Source organism: Rutilus rutilus (genome assembly GCF_951802725.1).
Source record: "Rutilus rutilus genome assembly, chromosome: 4".
Lineage (NCBI taxonomy): Eukaryota > Metazoa > Chordata > Actinopteri > Cypriniformes > Leuciscidae > Rutilus > Rutilus rutilus.
Genome location: NC_140212.1, coordinates 52,568,227 through 52,576,659, shown reverse-complemented (window position 1 = coordinate 52,576,659; position 8,433 = coordinate 52,568,227). Strand labels below are relative to the sequence as shown.

The window sequence follows — 8,433 nt, the reverse complement described above, 5'->3', positions numbered from 1 at the left end:
CTTTCCAAATCTTGGTTGGCTCTCTCAGTTTGACCATTGCTCTGGGGATGGAACCCAGAGGACAGACTGACCGTCGCCCCCAGCAATCTACAAAACTCTCGCCAAAATCTGGACACGAACTGGGGTCCCCTGTCAGAAACCACGTCTGTCGGGAGGCCATGTAACCGAAAGACGTGGTCAACGACTGCCACCGCTGTCTCCTTGGCTGAAGGTAATTTGGGCAAGGGAATAAAGTGGGCTGCCTTCGAGAATCGGTCCACCACGGTCAAAACAACCGTGTTACCCTGGGAGGGTGGGAGGGCGGTGATAAAATCTAGAGCGATGTGGGACCAAGGTCTCGAAGGCACCGACAGCGGTTGAAGTAACCCATCTGGGGGTCGATTGGACGACTTACCAGTGGCGCAACTAGAGCAAGCCAAAACAAAATTGTGAACGTCACGAGCCATAAGAGGCCACCAGAATCGCTGCTTAACTAGAAATATGGTACGACTCACCCCTGGATGGCAAGCTAGACTGGAACAATGACCCCACTGGATAACGTCAGATCGTAATCCCTCCGGCACAAATAAACGGTTAGGTGGACACCGGATCGGAGGCGTTACCCCTTCTAAGGCCTTCTTGACCTTCGATTCGACCTCCCAAGTGAGCGAAGAGATAATTAGGGTCTCAGGAAAAATGCGCTCGGGAGTAGATTCGTGTTCGGGACGATCAAAAATACGCGACAAAGAATCGGGTTTGATGTTCTTGGAACCCGGACGATAGGAAAGAGTAAAATCGAAACGGCCGAAAAAAAGTGCAGAGAGCAGTGTATCCCCTCCCCCTCCCCCCTGACTCGAGGTTGCCAGATAGGCTGCAGGATCCAGCAGGAACGTAGGCTGACACGTTTGTAGCTGCAGCTGTGGTAACTAGAGCAGAGCTGGCAACCCGGATGCTGAAACACTACTGACTTTGTGATTGGTAGATAGGTGGAGGGTGGGGCATCAGGCCAAAACACAACATGACAACATCAACATCAGTTGAGGGCTGCAACTATCATTTTTAAATGACAATATCCTGGCCGGACTACTGTTGTCAGTGATATAAGTATTTGAAATGAACATGATTTCTTAATGTCTAGTGACATATCAGGGCCATTTTATGATTAATTGAAATACATTTCTTACATACAGCTCCTTTAATTTCATGTCCAAAAACACACTTTGTCCACTATCTCCTCAAACGCATCAACACTTTCCATACATTTAGAGGAGACAGTCTTCTGACATTGAGATGAAAAATAACAAAAGCACAAATCAGCGAAATAGACTGACCCTGTGTTACTGTAAAAGGTCTGATACAATTAACCCTGCGGTAGTTTGTGCCCTGCTCACCATATTTGTTATTGGAGATGTTACAAATGATTACTAAAACATGTCATAAACATAAGGTTACAGTTTAATTACACGATGATAGTTCTTGTCACTGTAAAAATAACTCCTGATCAAGGGGAGGGGAGTGATATTCAGACAAACAACTCAGATTGGTAACTTAACTTAAATAACTTTAGTAGCCACAAGGCTTCACTTTGGAAGTTTAGGTTGGATCAACAAGCCATTACCAATAAACTGGTAATGCTACACAGTGTTGTACTTGACACTGCTGATCTATACTTGTGATGAGATGTGGATCCCCCCCCCCCCTTTTCTCAGAATATAACCCCATCCCATGACCCCCTTCCCACAGCTACATAATATCTTTATAACCTGTAAATTATCTGTAAAGGTTTTTATTTATTCTTTTAAATATTTTTCTTTTCAGGTTTTAGCAGATGTTGATGAAAAACAAGATGATGTGGATGCACCTGACGGGTCCTTGCAGGCAAGGATAATGCATATTATACATGCACTGTTAGAACAAATGCTCAAGATATGGACCCTTTTATCACAGGGGCAAAACGTACCTAAAAAGTGCATATTAGTGCCCCATTATCCCAGACAACGATGTGCTATAGACAGCACATTTTATGATACCTTCACACCTCTAAATGATTGCCTCAACTTTTCAACCACCTTTAGTTGTGATGGTGTACCTTTATTCAGATCCTCTTCACAGTCCATATGGCCCCTGTTGTGCACTTTAAATGAACTACCTCCCGATCTGAGATCTGACCATATTATGTTAACAGCATTGTGGTTTGGAGCTAAAAAGCCCCCGATAAACATCTATCTTGACCCGTGTGTGAATGAGTGGACTGATCTACATGAGCGTGGCTTTGATTGGGTTACATCTCATGGTGTACATGGTACCAGAAAAGTATTTGCTTTAATACTTGTAAGTGATTCTGTTGGCCGTCCACTCCTACAGAACTTTGAGCAGTTCAATGGGGAGTTTTGATGTTCTTTTTGTCTTCAGAAAGGAGCACTTGTCGAACGTGGTCGGGGAAAGGCCAGGGTTTACCCATCTGAGGAGAACATAGAACTTAGATGTCAAAGTCAGACTTTGGAGCTAGTTACGAGAGCTTCAGCAGGTGTGAAAGGACCTTCGGTGTTGTCCCTTTTACCTGGATTTGATATAATTGAGGGATGTGTCCCTGACTACATGCACAGTCTCCTCCTTGGAGTTACAAGATCTATTACTTCGCTATGGTGTAACTCTGAAAATCACCAATCTCCTTGGTACTTAGCCTGGTCCATACCACAAATTGACAAACAACTGTTAAAGATAAATCCCCCAAGTAATGTCTCCAGAACACCTCGACCCATAAAAGAAAGACGTTACTGGAGAGCCCATGAATGGCTGATGTGGATACTTTACTACAGTATTCCTGTTCTTAAGGGGATTCTACCTGAGAGATACCTTAATCAGTGGCTGAAACTTGCGAGTGGCGTAGCTTTGGAGCTAACCACATCGATTTCACCTCAGCAGCTTTTAGAAGCACAGGACCTTCTTCATCAGTTTGTATCTGAGATGGAGCCCCTTTATGGTATAGGCAATGTCACCTACAATGTTCACCTCTGCCTCCATCTCTCTAGAAGAGTCCAGAATTGGGGGCCATTATGGGTCCATTCTGTCTTTCAATTTGAGGCCTATAACATGGAGTTGATCGAAATGGTAAAAAGCACCCAGTCTGTGCCCATCCAAATATGCAAAGTTTTCTGGATGAAAAAAGCACTTCCACTGTATGCCAGTCAAACACTGAAAAATCCCTGTTCTATCCCTGTTGAAGTGCTGTTCTAAGTCAGTTATTGAGGGGAAGAAAAGAGCGAAAGCATGTAGTGAGGTGTTTGGGAGTTACAGCTTTTGGACCACCCAAGAAAAAAATTATGGCACATGATGACTACATTGCTTTGCATAGTGTTGGTGATCGGGTAGAGAAGCAGGTTTATTATGATCGAGTGTTTGTCAATGGTGCGATCGTTCATTCCCAGGCATACCAGCGTTCAGAGAAGAGGAATTCTAGTGTAGTTCGTATAAAAACTGACAACGCATTCTTCTCTGTTATAACGTTCATGATGACTATGCTGTTCTTGCAACTGCGTCACTTTGAAGTAACTAGACAGCTAGCTAACAAACACACATGAAGCAGTTTATCCTTTTCAGAATGTTTACTTCTGTGATCCTTTTTCTTATTTGTAAAACTGAAATACAATAAACAAGAAATGAAATTACAATTTGTACATTAATCTGTTTGAAATAGATATAAACGTGTGCATTACAATCTGCACGTGCGTATACATGTGATAGAAAACTTCCTTACATTTTCATATCGATCACAAACTTATTTTTCAAGAGGAAAGATTATGTTACCTCATAACACTTTTAAACATCGCTTAAAATAGTAAATAAACTTACAGGCATATCTTTATCCAGGGCAAAGACTGTTTGAGCGTCGGATTAAAATACAGTATGCTGCACGTTGAACTGCTGTCAAACTAATAAATCAACATTGCAAGTGCGCATGTACAGGAAAAATAACAACTGCAATACTACAAATGTCCGCTAGATAGCGATTATATACCATTACAATGGGCAGAACAATGACAAATGTAGGAAATGGCAGTACTTGTAATGCTATTGGTCACTTTTTTGAGGAGGGGAAGCACAGCTTTTCTGCTTGTGTTCAAAATCCTCTACACTTTCATCCAGTCAAGAAGGTGCTGTCTCTCCTAACTGCTGTACATGCCTCAGCAATTGAACACAAATGTGTGTACATGCCTTTAGAACAGCACATATGTGATTATATTATGACTTTTCTTAATTATTATGAAGTAATTGTTTCATATTTTCCATGTCTGACATCAGTGACATCAGTTTTTGCAGCTCTGCCAAGCTTTATTGAAAGCACCAAAAGTTTATTTTCTTTGAATGCTAGTAGAGAACCCAGGTTTACATAGCTGCATCAGTGCAATCTAGAGAAATGGGTTTTAAATTATATTTAGGGTCCCTAGATTTTTTGGAGACAAATACAACTGTATATTATTCTGTATGCATCTGCATATGTAGTACATGTATGTACTTTCTTACATATAGAAATTGATGATATTAATATATGGCTGTTGATGAATGTCAATGAACGTCAAAAGTGACCGACTGAAAGGGAACTGAAGGTGAGAAGAGATCGCCTCATCAAACGCATCCAAAAACTGTGTCACTTCTAACACCACTAACATGGGCCTACTGCAGCCCGTCATTACTGTTAAAATCACCCTAAATAGTTAATTCTATTGATACCAAAGATCAAATGAATATCTCATAAGAATATGTTTTTGAAAATTTAAGAAATATGTTTTATGAAATGTTTTTGTAATATCAGTATGCAAAATTTAACATCAATTATGTCATTTTATAATTTTAATTAAAATTAACGGGACGGGAGGGGCGGGGAGGGGCGGGGACGGGAGGGGCGGGGAGGGGCGGGAGGGACAGACCGGGGCGGGGCGGGGCGGGGCGGGGCGGGAGGGACAGACCGGGGCGGGAGGGACAGACCGGGGCGGGGCGGGGCGGGGCGGGGCGGGAGGGACAGACCAGGGCGGGGCGGGGCGGGGCGGGGCGGGGCGGGGCGGGACGGGAGGGACAGACCAGGGCGGGACAGACCAGGGCGGGACGGGAGGGACAGACCAGGGCGGGACGGGAGGGACAGACCAGGGTGGAGACTCTCCCTCGGGCGGCCAGGGCGGAGGAGACTCTCCCTCGGGCGGCCATGGCACCGGAACAGACACCACCGGCTCAGGAACTGGAACTGGCACCACCGGCTCAGGCACTGGAACTGGCACCAACGGCTCAGGCACTGGAACTGGCACCACCGACTCAGAAACAGGAACTGGCACCACCGACTCAGAAACAGGAACTGGCACCACCGACTCAGAAACAGGAACTGGCACCACCGACTCAGAAACAGGAACTGGCACCACCGACTCAGAAACAGGAACTGGCACCACAGACTCAGGCACTGGAACTGGCACCACCGACTCAGAAACAGGAACTGGCACCACCGACTCAGAAACAGGAACTGGCACCACCGACTCAGAAACAGGAACTGGCACCACAGACTCAGGCACTGGAACTGGCACCACCGACTCAGGCACTGGAACTGGCACCACCGACTCAGGCACTGGAACTGGCACCACCGACTCAGGCACTGGAACTGGCACCACCGGAACTGGCACTGGAACTGGCACCACCGGCTCAGGCACTGGAACTGGCAGCAACGGCTCAGGCACTGGAACTGGCACCACTGAAACTGGCACTGGAACTGGCACCACTGGAACTGGCACCACCGACTCAGGCACTGGAACTGGCACCACCGACTCAGGCACTGGAACTGGTACCAACGGGTCAGGCACTGGAACTGGCACCACCGACTCAGAAACAGGAACTGGCACCACCGGCTCAGGCACTGGAACTGGCACCACCGACTCAGGCACTGGAACTGGCACCACCGACTCAGAAACAGGAACTGGCACCACAGACTCAGGCACTGGAACTGGCACCACCGACTCAGAAACAGGAACTGGCACCACCGACTCAGAAACAGGAACTGGCACCACCGACTCAGAAACAGGAACTGGCACCACAGACTCAGGCACTGGAACTGGCACCACCGACTCAGGCACTGGAACTGGCACCACCGACTCAGGCACTGGAACTGGCACCACCGACTCAGGCACTGGAACTGGCACCACCGGAACTGGCACTGGAACTGGCACCACCGGCTCAGGCACTGGAACTGGCAGCAACGGCTCAGGCACTGGAACTGGCACCACTGAAACTGGCACTGGAACTGGCACCACTGGAACTGGCACCACCGACTCAGGCACTGGAACTGGCACCACCGACTCAGGCACTGGAACTGGCACCAACGGGTCAGGCACTGGAACTGGCACCACCGGAACTGGCACTGGAACTGGCACCACCGGCTCAGGCACTGGAACTGGCACCACCGACTCAGGCACTGTAACTGGCACCACCGGCTCAGGATGGCCTCCGGGACGACAGTGGGCTGCTCGGAGGGGACAGCCTCCGGGCCATTGGGAAGGCAGGAAGTCTTCCTCCTCCTCCTCCGCCTCCGGACCACCGGACTCGAATCCACCGAACCCGGGACCACTGGAACTGGGACCACCGGAACTGGGACCACTGGACTCGAGACCACCGGAACTGGGACCACCGGACTCGGGACCACCGGAACTGGAACCACCGGACTCGGGACCACCGGACTCGGGACCACCGGAACTGGGACCATCTGACTTGTGACCACCTGACTCGGGACCACCTTCCTGGCAATTCTCTCCTGATGGCGAATAAGACCCTCCACCATCTTCTCAAAATTGACCCCATCAAAAGCTCTTCGGATCAGCCAGTCCATGGGTTCATCAAGCGCATAATTAAATAAATCTTGAGCGAGCTCTTAACGCATTATAGTCCTTCACGTCTATTGCGATCTCAAAATTCCGGCCAGTTGATAATACCTAGAATATCTAAATCGACTGCTGGCGGTAGATCCTTTTCCTATTTAGCACCAAAACTTTGGAACAATCTTCCTAACATTGTCCGGGAAGCAGACACACTCTGTCAGTTCAAATCTAGATTAAAGACACATCTCTTTGACATATCATTCACATAATACATTATAGACTTCTATAATTCAATATTAGGCTGCATAGATTAGGTCAGCTGGAACCGGGAACACTTCCCATAAATCCTGATGTACTTGTTACATCATGAGAAGAATGGCATCTACGCTAATTTTAGTGTCTTTGTTTATCCCAAGGTTTTCCCGCAGCCTGCCGGATCCTGGTCGTATCCAGATCTGACGAAGGACCTTCGCCTGGACCTGATGTCAACGCAGTGCTGAAGTGCCAACTAGTCTCTCCCTATGGAGGATCCCTTTCCCATTCTACAGATAAAGCGTCGTCGGGAAAACTCAATTTGCGTATATACCCCGAATTGATAAAATAAAATTAAATTCTGAATCAAAACTATAAGGAAACACCAGTAATTTGTTTATGTTTGGTTTGTAGGGAATTACAAACCTTCACACATATATTCAAATGCACATAACTATAGAACCCGTTCTTAATGCGCATGTGAACGCCATCTGCAGGATCGCGTTTAAAGTTTGTGTAGAGAGAATGGTGTCGTCTTGGCGGCCCATAATTTGATAGTGGGTGAACATTGCGACGGAAGCGAATCAATCAAAACTAACTTTAGCTGGAAAATAACTTTATTAAAGTACCGCTATAAAGCCAAAACAATCTTACGTTAAATTATACATTTATCTCTGTAAAGCTGCTTTGAGACAATCTAGATTGTTAAAAGCTCTATATAAATGAAGATGACTTGACTTGACTATTACAATGTTTAGACAGCTGACTTACAGCTGACTTCTAATCAGTAAATTGATGCCATCATGTTCACCTTGAATGCCCAATACAGTGTAGTTCACCATAGTTTTTCATGTGATGTAATGTAAGGAAGTAGGATCAGCAGATCTAAAAACATATTCTTAAATTTGAATCCTTCACTAGTAAGGAGTCAAATATGCAGACAATGCTGGAAAAGCAAAGAATGTGCAGGAGCTGGAGGATTTATCTGAAGACCATTGGGCCGTTTAACTGTTCGGGACAAACAAGGGACTCATGATCAACCATTACAAAAAAACAGTTGTGGATCATCCAGGTAATGACACACAATATTAAGAATCAAGGGTATGTCATTTGTTTTGTATTTTGTGTTTGTATTTTATCTTGTGGACCTGGCTATACTTAAAGATCTGTAATGTGAAAAAGCTTTTTCAGGGCAGTACTAAATAAAAACAAGGTTTTTATGATCCTTCTTATTTAAAAAAAAAATATATATATATATTTTATACATATATTATATATTTATATATATTTATAAAAAATTTTGGAGGTTCTGCGTGTATGTAAACTTATGACTAAAGTGTAAATGTAACAA

At 45.6% G+C, this 8,433-nt stretch overlaps 1 long non-coding RNA gene across 2 annotated transcripts in view; it reads left to right on the top strand.

The window, feature by feature from the left end:
- The window catches only part of LOC311289612, a 15,201-nt gene extending 7,815 nt beyond the window's left edge, over positions 1 to 7,386 (top strand). For both annotated transcript variants that reach the window (XR_014627167.1, XR_014627168.1), the window contains 2 exons: positions 1,798 to 1,857; positions 7,247 to 7,386. This is a non-coding gene — a long non-coding RNA (uncharacterized lncRNA). The remainder of the gene's footprint in view (positions 1 to 1,797; positions 1,858 to 7,246) is intronic.
- Positions 7,387 to 8,433: the final 1,047 nt, after the last annotated feature.